The 22,553-nt window shown below is 32.3% G+C and overlaps 1 protein-coding gene across 2 annotated transcripts in view; it reads left to right on the forward strand.

Annotated features, from left to right (window-relative positions):
* The window catches only part of FAF1 (Fas associated factor 1), a 461,021-nt gene that overhangs the window by 228,265 nt on the left and 210,203 nt on the right, over positions 1-22,553 (forward strand). The window lies entirely within an intron of this gene.

Raw genomic sequence — 22,553 nt, forward strand, 5'->3', positions numbered from 1 at the left:
TAGTGTCAATATTTTCCTCAGTGTGGCCAACCAGGGCCACTGTTTCAAAAATGAACTGCCCCCAAGAGAGTTAAGGTACCTTTTTGCCTGTGGCCCCACCCACTTGAAAGCCAGTAGTTTATCTCCATGGCAGAAAAATGTATAAGGCTTTGACAGTACTTATGTTTAGAAACACTGAAATGATGATTATGACACATTACCTCTTATTAGTTGTGAAAACAATTGTTTGTCTAATTTTTATAAAGATAATTAATTATGCTTAACTTGAATTATTTCAGAAATTTTTTCCTGGACTACATCGCTTAAGATAATTATTAATATCATATTGAAAGAATGAGTTGATTTCACCCAGTCATTTTTCAGACATATATGAATTGTTTTGGTAGTGGTTAGAATATTAATGGTTTCCTTTTTGGATGTTTTGTCAATGAATTTCAACTTCTGAATTTGGCATAAGTAGCTCATTGTTTGAAGTTTATTTTCTCTCTTTATCACTTGAATAGTTTGTTGATTAGTAATTAAAATCTTTAATATTTTTCTTGGCCCCAAGTTTGAATCGTAAGTTTGAGTTATTTTTTCCCCAGGATTTTAAACATATTGATTGCCATTTCATTTTAACCTCTATAATAATGGGTGTTCTAGTCTCTAAATTTTTAATTCCTTGGAGAATCATTGTTGTTTTTACATTAGAAATAATGCTTAACTATGACTCTATTGCATATTTATTCTGGTAACTTCATGGTAGTAAAATTTAAATTATATACTGGATGTAATTAAGGAAATTTATTTTTGTAACAACTCCATTTTAATCAAGAAAAGCAAAAATAATACAAAATAAATTTCATTCTGTTGTTGATTTACTTTTTTGAATTGAAGACTAATATAATGCATGATGGATAAATATACACTGTTTTATTTTTCTTTCTGATTGAAATTTTATAACCAAAATTTCTATTTTTTTCTACAGTTTTTTTGAACATTTCTATAGTTTGAGTGTGTTTCAACTTTCTCCCACAAGAGGGCAGAAAGGACTATTAAACTGATAGTCAAAATGTCATTCGGTGTTTTCAAATTAGCTTCTCTTATATTAACAAAAAGGAGCATAATGGCCAAGTTATTGTTTGATTTACAGATAATTGGCATATTGCAGGGAGGAGACTTAATTTCACCCTTTTAAATTAAACAGGGAGATTTAAAAAGACATAAAATATTCATTAATGTTCGGTGATTATAAAGTAGTGGCATATATTTATTTTGCCTTTATTACTGTTTCGATGGGAAAATACTGCAAATATTTCCGAAATCGAGTTGGCCATACTGACAAGTTGAAATGTTTAAGCAGCGTTAATGCAATCTGCTCACACCTGATATCCTATGCAGAATGATTCAAAATGACTACATCAATTATTAAAAGAAATATTTAAAATTCTGTAAATGTGCCATTGTGCGCCACAGTTGGCTGAAACTGTTCTCCATGGCCTGCTATTTAGATTATCAAATATATTTTAAGCTTCAAGGACTTGTAAACAGTAAACCTTTTTCAAATGTCCCAGAAATATTTTTGTAGAGATAGATATTCTTATATATTTCTTCACAAGAGTTTGGTTTCTTCTTTTTCTCCCCCCACCCCCTTTTAAATTAATTAATTTAAAAATAATATTTTGAAATGCTAGGTGCCAGGACAAAATAAATGCGATTTCTAGTATCAGTGCTTTTTGTGAGACAGGTGCTTGTAGACCCTTTTATTCTGTACAATTTAGAAAAAAGAATATGTATTATAATCTCTGGGCCTAGGATCACACTCTGTAAGCCTAATCCTAAGATTTTTCTTCTTCAACCTCTGGAATATTTGGAGACCAAGGGAATGACTCAGGAGGAATAGATGCTCTTATGCTACAGCCATGCAACCCACAGTGACACTCAAGTATATGCCTTTTTTGTTGTATGATTGAAAGTCAGTTTGCAACACAATAAAAATACAAAGTTGATATGATTTTGCAGTATGATTTTATAAATGTTAGAATTTTTGCTATTAATGTGGAAGCTTAATGATTCCATATATCCTAAATTATAAATTAATTTCTGTCATCAGTTTTAGAAGTCTCTTTTCAGTATTGTTTAATAGTTCCAAGAATGAATTCTGACCAATATATGAGGGAAAGGAAGAAAATAACCCCTGATTTTTTTCCAGGGTAGGAATTACTATTTTGTTATAGGTGAAAAATCAGCCCATTTTTTGGTATTTTTAAATTTTGAAAGTCTTGTGTATATAAAAAAAGCTTTTGTAATATTTTTCCCTCAAAGAGAAATTTCCATTAAATAGGGTTGAAAAAGACATGATGATTTCAGCTTTTAACTAGACAAAATATACTTTTTTAAATATTGAATTAGAAAATAGAACTTAGATGCAGTTTGAATTTCAAATAAACTCTTCATTGACCATATGTTCATGCAAGTTAGTGGTGATAAACCGATACTTGTGCAAGTGTTTGTTCATTCTGGCTCTGTGGTCTCTTGCCTCACAATGCATGACTTATGTCCTTTGGGTGCCCTGGATTTTAATTTAAGCTAGTTAGATATTGAGGGGTATTTTAAGCTCTTTACAAATCATTCCACTTACATTATCTTTCTATTTGAAGAAAAGGCAGTAATAGTATAAAAAAGGTCAGACTGGAAAGTTGCAAGTAGTCATGAGAATAAAAATCCTTTCTCATTTTCCATTTCAACAAATAGTTTGTGAAATTATCAGGTAATATGACAATTATTTGTGACAATCTGTCTTTCCACCATTTTGGGTCCTGAAGTAGTTACTTGCCACACTTTAAAACAGTGAATTTCTTTGAAAATTTAAGTGAGTTTACCTTATTTTACTGAATTTTCTACATTGAGAATTCAGATTTTTAACAGTTAATCATACAGATTCTAGTAATACTGTCTAATACTATTAAGATCTGTGATTACAAATGCACTTGGGATTGGTTAAATTAAGGGAAAAAAAGATTGATTTGCCTACTGTAAAATCCTAAACCCAGGTGTGGAAAAGGATATGAAGTCCCTGAAATCAAGCCAACTTTTCTTGGAAACTAATTCTTTGTTGTCCATATTACTATTGCAAAAGCTTCTTTTAGGCAAAATACCCACTTTTATTTGCAGGTGTCATACAAACTTAAGGAATACACACATGACCCAGAATAACAATGATAAGAAACCTAAGCATTCTTGGTATGGAATCATGGAGTATTACTTATCTGTTATGGCGAGAAGCATGATGAATAGCTATTGGAATTATTTAAATCCTCTTCCAAGTTTCGCTTTACTCTAAAATTCTCACTGTTCTTATTAATGTTGATTTAGTTCTTAAGGGGAATGAAAGGGAAAAATTGATGACCTATAAAGATATATCTTGCATAGAATAGTAAAATATTTCACTACTGTTACTAGTGATTGTCAAGTGAGAAGCTAATAGTTTGAATTAGCAACAAGAAGTGAACTAAATACATAAATCAGACCAGTCTTTAAAAATAATCTTGGCTAAATAATTGTGAAATTATGAGGCTAGTTTTGATTCTGCAAATTTGAAACTTTTGTTAGGTTTTTGTGCCTGTTTTTCTACTTGATACTTTCTGAATTTACTTGATTAGCATATTTCAAACCATTCTCTGATGCTGGAGACCATTAACAGTATTAAATATGTAGTTTTGGGGTTTTGTTTTTTGTTTTTTTACTGATTGTAATAATAAGCAATTTTCTGGTATTGGGTTGACTATAACTACTTAACTAACATGACCTTTCTGTAAATGTTTTAAGTATAGTTGTTTTTTGTTTGTTTGTTTGTTTGTTTTCCAGTTTGGGGGGGTGCTGGCACAGAATTGAAGAGTAGAGTAGCTGAGAATATGCGTATGCAAGAGGGTAAATTAAATTGTGTGCTTATTTAATTAAAAGTTTAAGTGGTTTATAAATTTACTTCACGGTAAATGGCATGTATAAACTCAATTACAATGAACCCATTTTAATTAGCATATATCATAGTTTGATTTTTTACAATTTGAAATCACAAATGACATCTTAGCAAGAATGAGATATAATTTCTTAAGCAATTGGGCCATGAAGCCTTTATTCAGCTTTTAGAAAAGGAGATTACAAGTTTCTTTTAAATATGCATGTATATTATTGGTTTCAAGTTGCATTTTATAATCTGTTGAAGTCATACCACTTTAAGTGATCAAATTCCTAATGACTGTCTAATAAATATTGAGGTTACCTGTGATTCTTAATAAATCATCCCCTTAGGAAATAAGTTTAAGTAATATTTACCATGCAATTGGAGCTGACAAGTCTTCTTCTCTCTCCAAAACTATTTTAGAATAATCTCTATGGGAAAATTTTCCCCCCATTTTAGGTCTATTTCTTCACCTACTTTTCAAGAGGATAGAAACAATGAAATTTTGTTAAGAATTAAGGGCAATGCTTTAGTCCTTTGTTACTTAAGATATGTGTATCCTAACATCATCTTAGCTTTCATAATCTGTGATTTGTGTGTTGGTAGTTTTGAAATGTCTGGGCTAAGAGAAATTATGTTCAGTTATCAGAAACTAATAAACATAAGACATTTTTATATGCAAGAAAAGGCAGAGAGTAAATAATTGCACTGGTGACCAATACTGTAATAATCCTGTTTTACAATATGCACTTGACAGGTTGTAATAGTGCTAATTGAAGAGACTAATTCACACTTGCTTCATTCTATTCAAAGGCAAAATCAGCAGCTTGTTTTGCTTTTGACCAGATGGTCCTCATGAACACCTACTGTGCACTTTAAGTGCTTTACTAGAATTACAAAGGCTGGGGGCTGCGTTCGACTCCAAATGATTTGAGAAGAGAGAGAGAGAGACAGAGAGAGAGAAGAGGAAAAAAACCCCTCTGTGCTCAATGGATTTGGTGCAAGTAAATTAATTCTAGTGGACCCATTACACACTGAGCCCCCTTTTCAAAGCTCTGAGCCTCCTCGCTTGCTCTGTAGCAATGAGAAAGAGAAAGAGAAAGGCAGATTACTGCAAACAGAAATAAAAAAAAGGGCTATGAAAGGGAGAAAAGAGGCCTTGAAGCCTTTCATATCATTTGAGTTTTTCAAGTGCGTTATTTTTGGGGAGGGTGGATATATGAAAAGCCAATTGGAGTTTTTTTTGTTTTAAAGTGCGCTATTTAAGCACCATGAATATAGGCGCAAGAGCAACAGTTGACTGAGTTTACTGTGGTGAAGCTTTGTGTCCGAGGATGAATCAAATTCATTATATTCAACTCTTTGTGTTTTAACATGAATGTAGGGTTAGTTTCACAAGACTGTGTCTGTTTAGGATAATTATAATTTAATATTTTCCTTTCATAAAGTTATCACTGTAGATGTCTAAAATTTTAATCAAAGCAGATTTTGTACATTGACTTTGAAGCACCCTGACAGTTTAAAATTCAAAGGAAAGCTTTTTTAGTTTTCAAAAGAAAAGAAAGGCTCATTCTAATGGCATTGAAGCAGAGATTATTATAACTAATTAGAAGTCACACATCTGTTAGCTTTTGGTTTGTGACTTACTTATGTATTTTTTGAGTAAAATATATACTTTAAAAATATATTGCTGTTACTGAGTGAACCCAAAAGGATAAAATGCACTTAATAGAGAACCATTTATTTGAGCCAACCATTTTTGCAAATTTCTACCCAGTCCCATAAAAATATATAGTATATTAAAGTCGATTAAATGTGAATGGAATTGTATAATTAATAACCTTAAATTAGAATACACTTCCAGACAAAATATTTTCACATAGTTCTTGTTAGCATAATTCTGATTGTTAACCAAAATTGTAATGACATAACAAGAAAATAGAGCAAACCGAATTTGTGTGAATTTATAGTTATTCTTATCCTTCAAGCTGTTTATGTACAATTGTAATTTGGAATATGGACACTGTAAAATAATGAATTCTTCTAAGCAATGTGGGTTAAGATACAAAGGATCACACCTAGGGCATGTCAGTAATTTTGTATGTTTTTATACTTTTAAGTTTAATTCTTGTGATACATTTTGTTGAAATAGTCTACTTTTGTTTGAGGGTGTGCTTAACACTGTAATTCAAGTTCATTTTATTATAGTTATTAGCAAAGAATATAATAAAATTATGCCAATAAGATATAACTTAAAGATAATTGTTAACAATTCATAGAGAAGACTGTTTCTAAGTTTGGCCCATCTCTTTAAATGAATGTCTAGAAATTTATACTTTAAAAGGCATGAAGCACTAATAAGCACTTATATATCAACGTATGTTAATTACATTCTTAGGAAATAAAATGTAGTAATGTAAGAACAACTACAAAAACATTTTAAGTTTTATTTTTCAAAGACTTTTAATAAAGAGGGTAGCATAACATGCCTTCTGTGATATTTAAAATAAAATTAGATTCATTTGCTATTAATGTCATTACTTTGGGCTTCATTCATTGAAATATAAATTTTGAGGTGGGGAAGAACATAAAGGGAATCCCCAAACCTTCAACCAACAAAACATATAATGAAATTTATAAGCAATGAGGTATTAATGAATTGATATCCTTTGGGAGAAAAGGATTTCTAGAAAAAATATGAATGATTAGGAAAACTTACTGAAAAAAAATTTTTTTTTTTTGCAGTGGACTGTTTAAACTGAAGGTAAGACTAGTAGATTCTCTTTCTTGTAGGTACCATAAAAAACTACCTTTAAGTCTAGAACTTCAGTTAGCAGACATGGATTGACCATGATGGTACACTTACTTAGGTAGGGCTGATTCTTTGGTTTCATAGGCATAGTAGTTGGAGCCTTTCTCCTCATGCAGAAGAGTTTATTTCAGTATTAAAATATTAACCCTAGATTCCTGAATGCCAGAGACCATGTGTCCTGTAGGGGAGGGTTGGAAAAGGCTACAATTTTTTTTTATAGACTTGATAGGTATGATGTTACTTAAGCTGAGAAATATTTTAACATTTAAGTATCCTCCAGCCATAAAATAAGAATAATAACCTCATTCTTTTCCTGAACCATCCCCAGCAAAGAGAGGGAAAAAAGAGAGAGAGAGAGAACTAAATGAAAGGATGGATAAGTGAATGTAGAGTGCTCATAAACATAACCTAGATTGAGTCAAGGTATATTAAGGCCTGCATGTTGAAAATTATTTACATGTTTATCCTTATATATCAAAGATTATTTGGTCATAACCCCTTACAACATCTGTTTATGATCATTTTTCTTTTGTCTAATGTGTTTTGGGTATAACTTAATATTGCCTAGTCAAGGAGTTCTTTTTCAAACATACTTAGTATGGAAAAATAAAACTTAAAAACCCTATAACTCAGTTTAGAGTTATATTGCCTTATTATTACTCTCAATACATTCCTTTTTTAAAAAAATATTTTTAAAAGAAAAGACTTTAAAAGCTTGTAGCAAACATTTTTTATAAATGACAAAATGTATTCCTTGCTTTGTAATCATTGCGTGACCAGACAGTAGAGTACTGGATTGTTTTAAGGTTTTTACAGCTGCAAGGCAAAAGCATCTGTTCATTGCAAAGCCGGCATTGTTTAATTTTGACACTGACTTTTCCATGCGTCTTGTACCAAGCACTGGATTAGATGCCACTAAGATGAAATTTGTTTTAAGTTGCTCCCAAAGTGCAGCTGTCCCCATATACAGCCTTGTAGCTTAACCAAAACAGGCAGACATAGGATCAATCAGAATCTTTGTACAGGGTCACCTTACTAGGCTAGAAAGGCTCAGAGAAGGAATGTTAATGATATTTATTGTGAATAACTGCAAAATTAGTCTCCAAGCTGATTTAGTGTATGTAGAAGTATACCCTTCCCCGATTTAGGGCAACAGAACCATTATTCAATATTAAGCTTTTAAACGGGAGTATAATGGTCAAATATTAAGGTGTCTATAATATACACAGGCACTGTTCTTCCTGCAATTGATTGCAAGAAAAATGATCAGTTTATTGGTCACTAAAGTATTAATCGACTGAAAATAAAACTCAATCTAAAATGGCTCTGCTAAAATCTTGAGAAGTGGACATTTTTATAGAATGATAATTTTTCTTTAATGTTTCAAGTGAATGAAAAATGAAAGAGCACCTCACTTCCCGGGTTTCCTGGGATTGTGTGAATTTCTACCCAGCTGGTCCAAATTGATTGATACAGGGCCAAATATTTGTCTGCCTACATTTCAAAGTCTATAATTTGCTAATGAATTGTGGTAATAATCTTTCATCATACATGAAAGATTTAGCCAAACAATTTGCTAAGTATGTATTTTGATCATAAAATTTTTGGACTTACACCAAGCTTTACATCTATTTTACAGCTTATGCATGGGGGTGGAGGGAGAGCAGGGGGAAAAATAATACTGAACATGAACACTTGATGGAAAGGGATGAAGGAAATGAAGGAAGAAGGTACTTTGGAGAAGAGTAATGCTGGGAAAGTCCTATGAGTGACAGTGGAAAACAAATTAGATTTGCACTTGGAGTACAAAATAGAATTTTTTTAAATGCCAGCAGTTTTAGCCTGGGTTGTCCAGAGGTATGGTATCCAGGTAGATCAAGTCAAGGAAGGAATATTTTTCTGTTTGGCTACAGCTTTTCTACATACTGATTATAGAATAATTTCCTAGAAACTTTATGCCAGGAAAGTCAAATGCCCACAAATTGAAAGTAATTGAAGGCATAAGAATAAAAGCCGGATGTTTGTTGGGGTTGATGTAGAGACTTAAAAAAAAAGAAAACAAAACAGTGAAGAAATAAATTTGATTTGACCAGTTCTAGAAGATGAGAGAGGAACCTTCTAGTTAAGCTACTGAAATGACTGTGGTTATCCAAGAAAATATTTTCTCCCTTTAAAACAAAGACTGTACAAAGGACAGTGGGGCTTATATTTGTGTGTGTGTGTGTGTGTGGGAGGTTGATATTTAGGATTAAATAACCTCCATTTGGGAAAGTGTAAATCTTAAGTATGTATTTTTGAAGTGCAACATAAGATAGATTCCAGAGAAAGCCCAGGATTAGCCAGTGGAGTGAGAGGACAAGAAAATGTTCTAAATAAGATTCTGTCCTGCATCAGTAGTTTTTGTTTCAATGTTAGAGATCATGTTAGAGAGTACCATGACTTCTTATTTGATATATTCTGAGTTTTTTTTCAAGTTGTCCGTGAGGAGAATATTTAATAATATTGATAAAGTTTGCTTTGCTTTGCACATAGGTAGTTAAAAAAGGAAAAGCAGGTAGCTAGAAAGAGAGAAACCATATTATAAAAGAGACTGAACCTTCTGTTTTATAGATTTTAAAGATACACAGCTTTAGGATTTTTACATACCCGCTAGACCTTTTATGTCACATTTCCAGAGCATTAATTTCTATCCACTTATGTAATTCTCTTTTCTCTGATAGAGCTAAGCCTGTTCTAAATATTAGTCCAGTGGATGTCTGTCCAAGATGGCACCATTGGAAACTCCTAACAACATAATAAGAAAGTTAAAGATTTATATTCCAAACTACAGCTTTATTTCAGATAAATTGAAATCTTGTCTTATAGTTGACTTTCTCATCCTCCTTCCATTTTTTGATTTTTTTCTGTTTCATCGATTTAATACTTGTCATAATTCTTTTGCAAGTATATTGTTATCACATTTATGATAGTGCAGTTAATATAGAAGAGATCCTATAATCATTATGAAAGAAAAATTATCAAAATAATATTAAATAAAAACAGTAATGAATGAGATAGTGCATTTCTGATTCTTGTTAACAACTTTATAAAAATTGCATTTCAGGAACATTAAAGTTACAGATTGTATATTGTTAAATTCAAATTATGCTGTTGCCATTTTTTTCTAGTGCTTTTCATATCCTTTTATCAAAAGCACTTTACATTTATTTACATGCCTGCATTTGCCTAAAAAAAAAGTATTTCCCACTAAGAGGTATGTTTGTAATGCCTAATAATAATTATTACTATAATAAAATATCAGTTAAACATCAGTTCATTTCTGTTGAATTGGGAGTTATTTCTCTTATGCTTCACGTTGCAAACAAGGGAATTTTAATTAAGGTGTTTTTATTTTTTTATTTTATTTATTTATTTATTTTTTAATTAAGGTGTTTTTAAAGCTGCTATTTTGTTGGGTAAAAATCTTTGTTGCTGATAACAGATATGCACATGGATCACTTTGCTTGGAATTTGAAATTTCAGAAATATATAAAATGTCTTATAAGCCCTAATTTCTGTTGGTAATTGTAATTTCAAATACTGTAACCATAATGTTTATATATAATGAATGGAGCAATATGTAGAGCATGACTAAAAGTGATTGATATATTAACATGCTTACATGTCATAAATTTAAATGAATATCCATGCCTTCAAATTAGTCATCTTTGTTATTGATATGTATATCCTCCGTTGCTCAGAAGTTATTCTAGATTTCCAGGAACTAGCTTTAGAGACAATGATGGTTTTTAATATATTCTTTTTGAATGACCTCACGTATGGGCAGTCTTTGTCCTATGAAGGAGACAAATTGATTTGTTGGACCTGCCAAAAGTAATTGGAAGTCAGATATTGGGGCAAGTGGGTATTCAATCTGGGTAGTTAAATTTTTGGTAATTTTCTTTTTCCTGAACTTCTCCTCTCCCTGTGAATACATATCTGACTTAGCATTTGCCACACTCATTTGCAGTTATCAGTTTACTTATTTTTTTCCCTTGTTAGACTAAGAGCACCTTAAGAACAGGAAAAGTATCAGATTCATCTCTTTATTTCTGGACCTACCACTTAATTAATCAATTAAGCTTAATGAATGCCTGAATTAAAAAAGAATCTATAACTCATTGAGATTATTTGTACATGAAGGCATTTGCAAAAGTGAAGTCATTCAAGTATTTCTGAATATTTCAAGCATTTCAAGTATTAACATTGACATAAATAGATACTTTTTTGAAGAGGTTATGAGAGGATCTCTCTGATTTGGCTATATAAATTCTCACTTGTTAAAAATGAGATGGATTGCACAAAAAGTACAAAATAAAATTCCAACTTTATTATTATTTTTTAAGATTTCAAAATTTGTTCATGAGGGACACAGGCAGAGGGAAAAGCAGGCTTCCCACAGGGAGCCTGGTCTGAGACTCAATCCCAGCACCCAAGGATTGCGACTTGAGCAGAAGGCAGATGCTCAACCACTGAGCTACCCAGGCACCACAAATTCCAACTTTAAAATAGATTTATGTCATCCTTAAGTTGTTATATCTGCCAAGTTATTTCCTGGTGTTTTCTTTGTAAGTGAAGTTATAACTGGTTTTTAAAAATTGTTTTCTGAATCTATGAGTTGCAATCACAGATATTAATGAAACTATTTCTCAGGTGACAATTAGTTAGCATGTGATAGTGGAAAGATCATTATACTATGGTGTAGGGAATCTGAGTTCTAATCTTCTACTGTTACCATGCTGCAAGATCATCTGGCCCTGAGTGGCTTGGTATTTCTTTTGAATTTGTTTGACTTTTTTATGATGCATAACTGCAGAGACTCAAACTTTTTGCTGGTGAAAATGTAAAATGTCTTGGTACTTTAAAGTATGTGTAAAATCCCTACGTCCCATTGAACCTGCTGTATACTTCTATTGCAGCATGTCTATCCTTTTGTTTTGTGTTTATTTTCCTTCTTGTGGTAGGCTTCTTGAGGGTAGGATCTCAGTCATTTAATCTTCATATTTATAGCACTAAATGTAGTACCTAGCATTGTATAAATGTTGAATGAGCAAATATTTACATGAGTCACCATCTAGTAGTTGAAAAGAAATTGGGAAACCTGGATTCTAATATCTGATATTTTGCTTTCTTAGCTATATGAGTTTGGGCAATTCATTTAACTACTCTGGATCTGGGTCATTTATGACAAATCGGAAATGGTTTCAGAGGTGTTTCCTGCTTCTAAAATTTGATCGTTACATGTGAATTTAGAAATCTCATATGTTCAGTTGAACCTTGTATGTGAAGTGGAGATGGGGGAGAGACAAAACTGGTCAATAGGTGGTCACAGTGTATAGATATGTGTATATATGTGTATGTATCAGTCACTCTGGAATGTAGATATCCCTTTAATAGTTAAGGTGTTATTCAAGATGTTCAAGGTTGAAATAGAGGCCTCTCTTGTCAGGGTGTTTGAATGTTTAGAATTGAAATTTTTTTTCGAATAATAAAGAATTATATTTTTATCTTAAAGTAGACTTTAACCTTGAATACATATGATGTAAGAAGACTTTAAAGGTGAATTGCATAAACTAGCAAGCCTTTCTAATACATAAGATTTTTAAATGTTGAGTTACATAAAAGTAAATGATATTAGTGCCATTAGTTTTACCTGTGGTAAGTGAATTAAAATTCTATGAGAATATCAAGACTATAAAGGTACCACCACCATAAGGATACACCTGTAGATCCGTAGAACCGAATTGGAAGTCCAGAAATAAATCCTTTACACTCAAGGTCAATTAATTTTCAGCGAGGTTGCCATGACAGTTAAATATGGAAAGAATAGTGTTTTCAGCATAAGGTGATGAGACAACTGGATATCTACATGAAAAAGAAAATTGTACTACTCTTTCACATCATATGTAAAAATTAATCCGTTGGTTCAAAGACCTAAATATAAAAGCTAAAACTATAAAACTTGTAGAAGAAAACATAGGAATAAGTCCTTGTGACCTTGGGTTAGGTGATGGTTTCCTTAGATATGGTATCAAAAAGACAAGCAACAAAAGGAAAAATAGGTAAATTGGACTTCATAAAAATGAGAAAACCTTTATGCCTCAAAGGATATCATCAGTGAAGTGAAGAAAATACAGAATGGAGGAATATATTTCTATATCACTTATTGGTAAGAAACTTGTATATGGCATATATAAAAAACTCTTAAAACGCAACAATGAAAAAACAAATAACCTGATTTAAAAATGGGTAAAGGATTTGAATGGATATTTCTCAAGAGAAGATACAGTATGCACATGAAAAGTTGCTCAACGTCTTTCGTCATTAGGGAATTGCAAACCAAAACCAGAATGAGATAGCATTTCATATCACTAGGATGGCTAGCATAAAAAAAGATGACAATAACAAATGTTGATAAGATGTTGAAAAATTAGAACCCTCAGATATTGCTGGCGGGAATGCAAAATGATGCAGTAGCTTTGGAAGACAGTTTGGCAGTTCCTGCAAAAGCTAAAAAAGTTGTTACCATATGACCTAGTAATTCTGCTTGTAGGCATGTACCAAAAGAATTGAAAACATGTTCACACAAAAGTGTGTATGTGAGTATTCACTGAAGCATTATTCTTATTAGTTAAAATATAAAAACAGTCCAAACATCCACCAACATATCTGATGTATGAATAAACAAAATATGGTATATCCATAAATGGAATATTATTCAGTCATAAAAAAGGAATGCAGTACTGATATATGCTACAACATAGATGAATCTCAAAATTATGCTAAGTGAAAGAAGCCATACACAGAAAGCCACACATTAAATGATTCCATTTATATGAAATGCCTAGAATAGGCAAATGTATAGAGACAAAAGATAGATTAGTAGTGAAACTACTCTCTACTGTAATGGTAGATACATGTCATTCAGACTCACAGAATTTATAATAGCAAGAGTGAATCTTAATATAAATTATAGACTTTGGGTGATCATGCGTCAGTCAATGTAGGTTAATCCATTGTAATAAATAGACTACTTTGGTGGGGATGTTGCTAATAGAGAAGGCATGCATTTGTGGGGGCAAGGAATATATGAGAAATCTCTGTACCTTCTGCTCAAATTTATTGTGAATCTAAAGCTATGCTAAAAAAAGTTAAGTCTATTTTAAAAAATTAAGAAGTAGGTAAGTGTTTGCCAGGAACACATGGTGGAAGAAAGGGGAACCACTGGTATGGCTGCTAATGAGTACACGGTTTTATTTGTTGTTTTGCTTTGTTTTGTTTTTTACATAACCTACCAGTTATGTAACACAATGCATTTAAAATATTAAATATCTTTAATAATTGTTTATTTACATGTATTATAAGCATAAAATTTTACATAATGAGAAATATAATGTGATTTAAACATAGATCTTCATGTGTATTCCGAGTGTTTAATAAATTAAGAAAGTCAATTTAAATCTTCTTATTTATATGTATACAAGTTTGTTTTTGTACACATTATCTCTAATGATAACATGAGATAACATGATAACATTATCTTTCATGAAAATATGAAATGTTTTCATCTTCCCACAGTGTGACTCCATACTCTTTAGACGGTAACTCCCAATCTTCTCTCTACCCCAGCTGCTATTTTACTTTCTGTCTCTATGAATTTGACTACTCTAGGTACCTCACATAAATGGGTTAGTATTTGACCTTTTGTGATGGGCTTATTTCACTTAGCATAATGCCCTCATGTCATAACATTTTTTGGAATTTACTTTTTAAGGCTAAATAATATTGTATATACCACATTTTATTTATCCATTCATCTGTTGATGGGACATTCAGGTTGCTTACACTTTTTGGCTATTGTGAATAATGATGCTGTGAACATGGGTGTACAAATACCTAATCAAGCCCCTGCTTTTAATTTGTTTAGGTATTCTTATAACATCTGCTAGTGTCAGTCCTGTTGCATATGGCTGTGTAGGTTGAAAATGGCACCTCCTGAAGCTGTGGGATACAATGGTCTTTTTTTTTAATTTTTTCTTTATTTATGATAGGCACACAGTGAGAGAGAGAGGCAGAGACACAGGCAGAGGGAGAAGCAGGCTCCATGCACCGGGAGCCTGACATGGGATTCGATCCCGGGTCTCCAGGATTGCGCCCTGGGCCAAAGGCAGGCGCTAAACCGCTGCGCCACCCAGGGATCCAACAATGGTCTTGATGAGGATGTGACTGTAGGACTTGATGAGTGTAGTCACTCTTCCTGCTATATAAATAGAGATACGGGGCACCTGGTTGGCTCAGTCAGTAGTGCATGTGACTCTTGATCTTGGAGTTGTGGGTTCAAGCCCTGTGTTGGGTATAGAGATTACTTAAAAAAAATAAAAATGTTTGAAAAATATATAAGTAAATATAGGTACTAATGCAGATTATAAGAGTCCCCAATAAAGTCATTGTTTTTTTCGCCATTGTATGATTTATTTATTTCATTTCCTAAATCTGTAATCCATTCACATGGCCTCTTCAGAGAAGTAAGCCTACCTTACCCTCCTTCGTCTCACTATATAGACTCTTTCCTCATCTGGAAGATTAGCAGTGGTAATATTACTTGCCTAACAGGTATTATTTAATTATGCAAATGAAAATGAGACAGTAAAGGTGAATATAACTTTAATAACTAAAATACTCTTTACCTCTGACTTTACTAAGTGATATTATTTGTCTCTGAACATGTATCACTATATTTTAAAAGGTTTAACTCTTCCTCTGTTTGATCACTTCTCTTTATACTGTTCTCCCTATAAATTTCAGGAAGAAAGGCCATACTCAGCTGACATATCCTTCAGGAAATCTTCTACAGTTCTTTGTCCTGTTAAAAATGTAACATTTCCTTACTACTTCATTTTGCCCTTATATGCCACTTAGTGATACTGTGCCTCATCTGCTCATTTATATACTTGTCCTAGTTCATTGTTCAGCTCTTTGAGGAGAGAGAGGCTATGTCCTACTGATCTTTATGTTCTCTACAGAACTGAACAGAATACTTTAAACAGTAAAGGGGAAAAAGAATGTAGGAGAAAAAGCATGTGTTGAAATTGAATTCTATTCAGCTGTTCTAACCATAGTGCTTAACATGCATCTGTTATAGCACTTATTGGATTTAACTGCAAAATTTTGTTTGAAGTCATTAGTTGTATAGTGCTGGAGCTAACTACTGTCAGTGCAAGAAAGCTGATTGCTAGATACTCAGGACTTTTGTGAACCTGATAAATTGTTGATAGTTTGAAATTGGCCTCAATTGGAGTATTTACACCATGTAAATTGGCAAACTCTCCAAATCATGGCTTTTTGTTTTAGGAGAACCAATTTACCAGCCATTACTCATTGTGTTTCTCTAACCCACAGTAGATTGTGAATTCCTTCAGTCATTTCTGCCTCAATGCCTGTCCTATGATAGGAATACACTTTGCAGAATTAATGAATAAATAAGTGATTGAATATATCGGCTGCCTTATTCCTCTACTGTCTGACTCCTGCTGGGAGAGACTGAATTTCAGAATCTAGTGTATTTTTTGAGACCAAGATCAGAAATGGCCCATTGTCATGGTCTGCAATTTTCTTTCTGCTTTAGAGTTTGAACCCAAAAAAGTGTCTATTGGAAATCAAGGCTATTAAACACAGATGTTTCAATAGCACAGTAAGGATGGCATTTCTGTCCATTATCACCTTGTTAAGCTACTCCTGCTATGATTTTGCTGCCTACTAAGTTTTTGGCATCCATTGCTTAACTGACTGACTCACCTTTCAGTTTCCAAGTTGGAAGCCAGTAGTGTGAACTATCTCAAATTAGCTGAAAGATTTCCTTTCACATTATAAGAGGTAACTAACTGATTAATTCTCTCTAGTCATAGATGATATAAATGCCTACAAACGAAAATATGTCTTGGAACTTCAAATATTACTAAAAATTACTGTATTAAAACAACTTGAAATATTTTTTCTAATAATATTACTGTCAGTTTTATAAAAAATGACATTTATATCAAATGAAATTTAAAAATAATGTTAAAAATTATTTGAATATTTTATTTTTTTCTAAAATATCCCCTATAATCATGTAAGTTTTTTTAAAAAATGACGTGCTTTCTGGCCATTCCATGTGCCATCTATTGCCATCTAAACTCAAAACCATTTTTAATTTCCTTTAAATTTTGAAGAAAATAAACAGTTTTTATATTCTATACATCATAGTTATGGTGTTACATACAGTACTTTAGATTCCTTTCAAAAGGCTGAGATGGGAGCACCTGGCTGGCTCAGCAGTAGAACATGCAACTCTTGATCTTGGGGTCATGAGTTTGGGCCCCATGTTGGACATAGAGCTTACTTAAAAAAAAAGGCTGAGATGTACCAGTATGTATTGAATAGGTAACAGGTTCCTTCTTGTACCCAAAGAGGTAAGTAGGCTAATCACCCACATTTTTTTATTTCTGAAGTTCTGCTCTCACTTTACACAATAGGTTAAATATTTTGATGGTAAAATCAAGACACAGAAAATGACATTACACAACATGCATATTTGTTGATTTTATTGAAAGTGCGAAAAATTTCAAACAGTTCTAATTAGGTGCAAGTGCACTCTATCTCTAGAGGTACATCTTTCAGTATCAGCTACTCAGTTGCACGTTGAAATTTTTTGCTGTATGAAAATTGTGCATTGCAGATACTGAAGATACTTGGTTCAAAATGTCACAGGGGTGACATTTTAATAAAACCTTGCTTATTCTATGGAAAAGTTAAGAGATAGAAGCTATTCTAAAAAATGGGAGATTCCTGTTTGGGTTAAAAATTTATAGTGTGCTAGTATTTGTTGTCAAGTGTGTATGTGTTCCAGAATATTGTCGGATCATTTCCAGATTAATAAGCATTTGAAATTTGTAATAAATCAAAACATGAAAAAAATTAACTACTTTTTATTTTCCCAAGTTAAGGTCATCACAAATTTTGGTAGAAATGAAGCACACAACTAACTTTTTATTTTATAAAAATAATTAGAATTCTGAATACAGCATCAGTGATCGATATTACATGATCATAAAGTTTATAGAAGGAACTCTTCAAGTTACCATATAGAATAACTTCCAGTAGACTGCATATAATTGGTTCATATAAATTCTGTGCTTAAGCGTTCTAAATATAAGAATGGGAAAATCAGAAGTACTTTAAGTTGATATGAGCATCTTGTGGAGGGATAGAAATTCTCTCAAAATTCCAAATATGTGTGAGAGATTTTTGTTTTGGAGAATACTGCATTGAGTAGTTGTTTTTCCTAGATGATTTCATGGGTACTTTTGGTTCTAAAGTACTTAAAATCTGTGATGGATTTTCAGTGTTTCCTTAATGACATGATAGAGCATTATGACTTGTTTGAAGGTATCCTTTCTATAATACAAATTTTATCTGAAGGATAAAAAGAAACAAACTTTAAAAAATTATAATTAATATTTAGTGATAAAACTAATTGTCAGTAACACTTGAATGCTAGTTTTACGAAACATTAATTAGCTGTTCCTGTTATCAGTTCATTATATACACTATCAGAGCTTAATATTTCTTCAACTTGGAAACCATTATTTTAATCTTTTAAGATCTCCTAAGTTTGTATCTGTAATTAATTAAATATGAAACAAAAATTATTTCTTTTAGTGAGCACCTACTATGTATACTAGATACATCATAGTAAAAGTGGTTTTCCTTTTCAGCTAGATTTTATCTCAAGGCAAAATATTACTTATTGTAAAGCAAAGGTGTAAGTTTTAGGCTCCAGGATTTACTCATGTTTAGGTAATTTACCAGAAATAGTATATATTGTCAGTCTGTATGATGTTGTTATTAAATGTATTAACTGTCAACATGTGTCATTAAGACTCTACTTAAATGCTTGTACAGAAACTATTTTATTTTTTAGTATTTGCATTTAGAATATCTGTGACATACAAATCTATGTGGAAATGTATAACAATTACCAATATTTTAATTTAGTTTACCTACTATGTGCTTTACATTTTAACTGCACAGTGTTGTGCTTTTATTAATTGGTTAAAGTGTGCTTTAGGTAATACTAAATTGAAATATAACTGATAGAAATAAGATAGAATTTGCTGAGAATTACACTTTGCCTCCTTTACTTAAGTGCATAAGGCTCTTGCCTACCTCTTACTTACTCTTCAATCTGGAACATCTTTTGTATGAATGGCTCCCATTGTTTGGGTCTCATGGTCAGTGTCATCCTAGAAAGACTTTCTCTGCCACCATTTTCCAGTCTAACTAGGTCTCCACTACTTTGTTGGTTTCCGTCATTAAACTCAGTTTATTTCCTTCATAGGACTGGTCACAAATTGTAATTATGTTTTTGCTTACTTGTCTTTCCCATTAGAATATATGCTTCATGGGAGTAAAACCATGCCTATTTTATTCCCTGGCGTAACCCAAGCACCTAGTTCAAAAACTACAACAAAATTTTGCTGCCTTTAAGAAAATCTCACTCAAACTCACTCTCTTTATCTTTGTGAGGAGACACTTTATGCTAGATCTACCACTTACTAAATCTGATCTTGCGAGGCTATTTAGCCTCTCCATGCCTCATTTTCTTCATCTCTGCAAAGAGGACATATCTCAGTGGTTTGCTATAAAAAATTAACTTTCTTAGTACATTTAGAGCTCTTAACACAATGTTTAATACTTACTCAGCACTGAATACAGATTTTTAATATTTTAAGATGTATTAAGGTTTGGATTGCATAAAAATTGTTTATCATTGTGTCCATTGCTCTTTTTTTGTTGTAAGCTTCGGGAGGAGAGTAGTAGGTATGTCTTACTTACTTGTCTGTACTATATCATACAGTGTTCTGAGGCAAGTTAAAGTCTAATTCAACATCATTAGGTACTTAATTCCATATCCTAAATATCTACAGAGTAATAAAATTATTCTTTTAAAAAAATGTTTAAAAATTATTCTTTTCATGTCTGAGTGTTGCTATGAACTAAAAACAGCCAACTTCACCCTTGTTCCTCGTAATTACCAGAATCTTCAACCACTCAGAACTGCCCTGCATTCTTAGACACACACTTCTGCAACTTCTTGCACCTTTCCTTATTCATGCTCTCTTCTCCTCTGACTGCTTTTACATTCCATGTCCATATCTAGGAAGTTTTTAAAGTCCATGCTCAAAGATGTCACCTCTGTAAAGCTTTCTTTTATCTTCCATGAAGATAAAATGGCTTTTTCCTCTTAGTTCTTTGTTTATAACTTTTTGGATACCTAATAATGTAATATCTTACATTTGAATCATTTGTATAAAGCTATCCCTATGTAAAAGAAATATGGACCTCTACGTCCAACAGATATTCATAGCACTCTTACCATTTGATAAGCACTATGCTAATAGCTTACAGCACAAGGATAATTTGCATGTAGACTTTTTTTTTTTTTTTTTTTTTTGCATGTGGACTTCTGAGATAAACCCATGTTTATTACAGATGACTTAGTAAGTCCTGTAACAGAAGTCTATTAAAGATTGTAGGGACTGGATTGGCTTTACCTATATGTTAAAAAAAGGCCTTCTCAGGAGGTAATATTTGAGGTGGATGTTTAAAAATGGGTAAGAATTTTCCAAGTGGACAAGAGAAAAAGCACAGAAGCATGAAAGTAACTGTGTTTTAGGGAAATACCGTTTTTCTGTTTCTGATATATCTAGAAAAAAGTTTCTTTTACTTTCAAGTCTTGTCAGGGTCTTCCCAGCATAGTACTTGACATATAGTAAGTTTTTAATGCTTGAATAATGAATAAACACAAGTGATATATCTAGCACAGATCAGTATAAAATGCTATCTTTTGCTTCCATCTTCTTTTAACTATCTTTATTTTCAGTCCATATCTTCCCAAGTGCTGATACGGTGGCTACTACATAAAGTAGTTTATGTAGTAAGCTACTGAGTTTATGCTGCTAATTTAGTAGTTTTCATGAAATTTGCCTCTCTTATAGTTATAGTAGAATTCCTGATACTGATTTAACTGGCCCAGCTTGGGTCACATAATTCATCTTTAAACAAATAACTTGGTGGATGAGAGGATTATTAGTTCTTAATTTGGAGAAGTGGGGACCAAGTCATCTTAAGTGCAGTGGGATGCTTTTAGAGGTTTTAAGTAGAAAAATTACATGATCTAGTTAAGTTTTTTTTAAAATACTGTTTTTGCTACTGTGTGTCAAATGGATTGCAGAAGGCAAAAGTGAAAGCACCTAGACTTTTGAGGTAGTTATTGTACTCCTCCGGGTGAGAGACAATGATAGTCTAAAAGTTTTGGTTATGAATTAAAAGGAATGAATAGTGAGATTAAGGGGAAAATGAAAGATGATGCCTAAATTTTTGACCTGACTGAATGGTAGTGCCATTTATTAAAAGAGGGAGGACTGGGCATGATAATAGTTTAGTTTTGGAAATGTTACATTTTTATTGTTTAAGTATCTGCATAGAGGAGCAAGTATATAAATTGGGCAAATTCTCAGGTGTCATCTTTCTCTGTAAAGTGGAAATAATGCCTCTAATAGGGATACTATAAATTATATGACATTTAACAATTGAATGAAGAAATGAATGAAGTTGAAATTCAAAATGAATGAATTCAAATGAATGAATTCAAAATTCAAAATGTGTGAAGTTGAAATTCAAAATGACCACCTTTTTAAAAAAAGGACCTAGCTTCCTTTTCCTCAGTAATTTGATTGCCACATTTAGCAGTTACAAAACAATGTACTTTGTGTTAATGATCATATTTGGTAGATAAAACAATCTGGTATAGGAAAATATATTTTTTAAAAAGCAACTAGTTTTACTTTATCAGAGTGTCCAGTTCTTGCCTTCTTCCTTGTGTTTTTACTCATAAAAATGGTGTTTTGTGAAATGTGTAAGATAGAGGAAAAAAGGATTCCCTAAAGTACCGTAGTCAAACACTAATGAACCTGCCCTCAGATATATGCTTGGCATTACTTGACCCTAGAGTTAAAGAAAAAATGACATTGTGGTTTCAATAGTGTACTGTTGCCTGGTTACTCAGTCCCTATACACTTGCCTATGAGGCTAATGCTGTTTGTACTTATGAGAGATTGGGGAAATTCCTGATGCAGTTTTTTTTTTTTTTTTAATTTTTTTTTTTAACTGATGCAGTTTTTAGATTGTGGGGTATCTTAAGGGTGGCACAGGTGGGTTTAAACCTGCCTGGAGCAGGGGAAAGCCCTGACATCAAGTGTTAATTTTGAATGTGTAGTGGCTATATCAGCTAGTTTTAAATTATCCCCCAAACACAAATATTTTCCTTTTGTAGTTTACATATCCGGCCTAGATATGTTTCACAATTCATACTTTTCTAAACTTAGTAATATGAAATAAAATGAAATAATTATGTATACTCAGGTTGACATTGAAAAGTGTAACAACAGTTTTGTCATCATAGTAGTAGTTACTATTTCTTAATTACTCAGAAAGTATATAAATAATATTTCCATTGTAAATGTCTCAGGATCTCAGAAGCCTTAAAAAAATAAAAACATGACAGCCCCTTTTTGTGAGTTGTATGGTTTTCTCTTAGATAGCTACCAGAGATGGAATGGCTAGGTTGAAAAGTACATTCATTTTATTTTGATAGATATGGCCAAATTCACCTGCTCAGAAAAGCTTTACCTTCTTCACCCACCAGCTAGCTGTGTGAGC

The sequence above is a fragment of the Canis lupus genome, chromosome 15 (genome assembly GCF_011100685.1).
Source record: "Canis lupus familiaris isolate Mischka breed German Shepherd chromosome 15, alternate assembly UU_Cfam_GSD_1.0, whole genome shotgun sequence".
In the NCBI taxonomy this organism is placed as follows: Eukaryota; Metazoa; Chordata; class Mammalia; order Carnivora; family Canidae; genus Canis; species Canis lupus.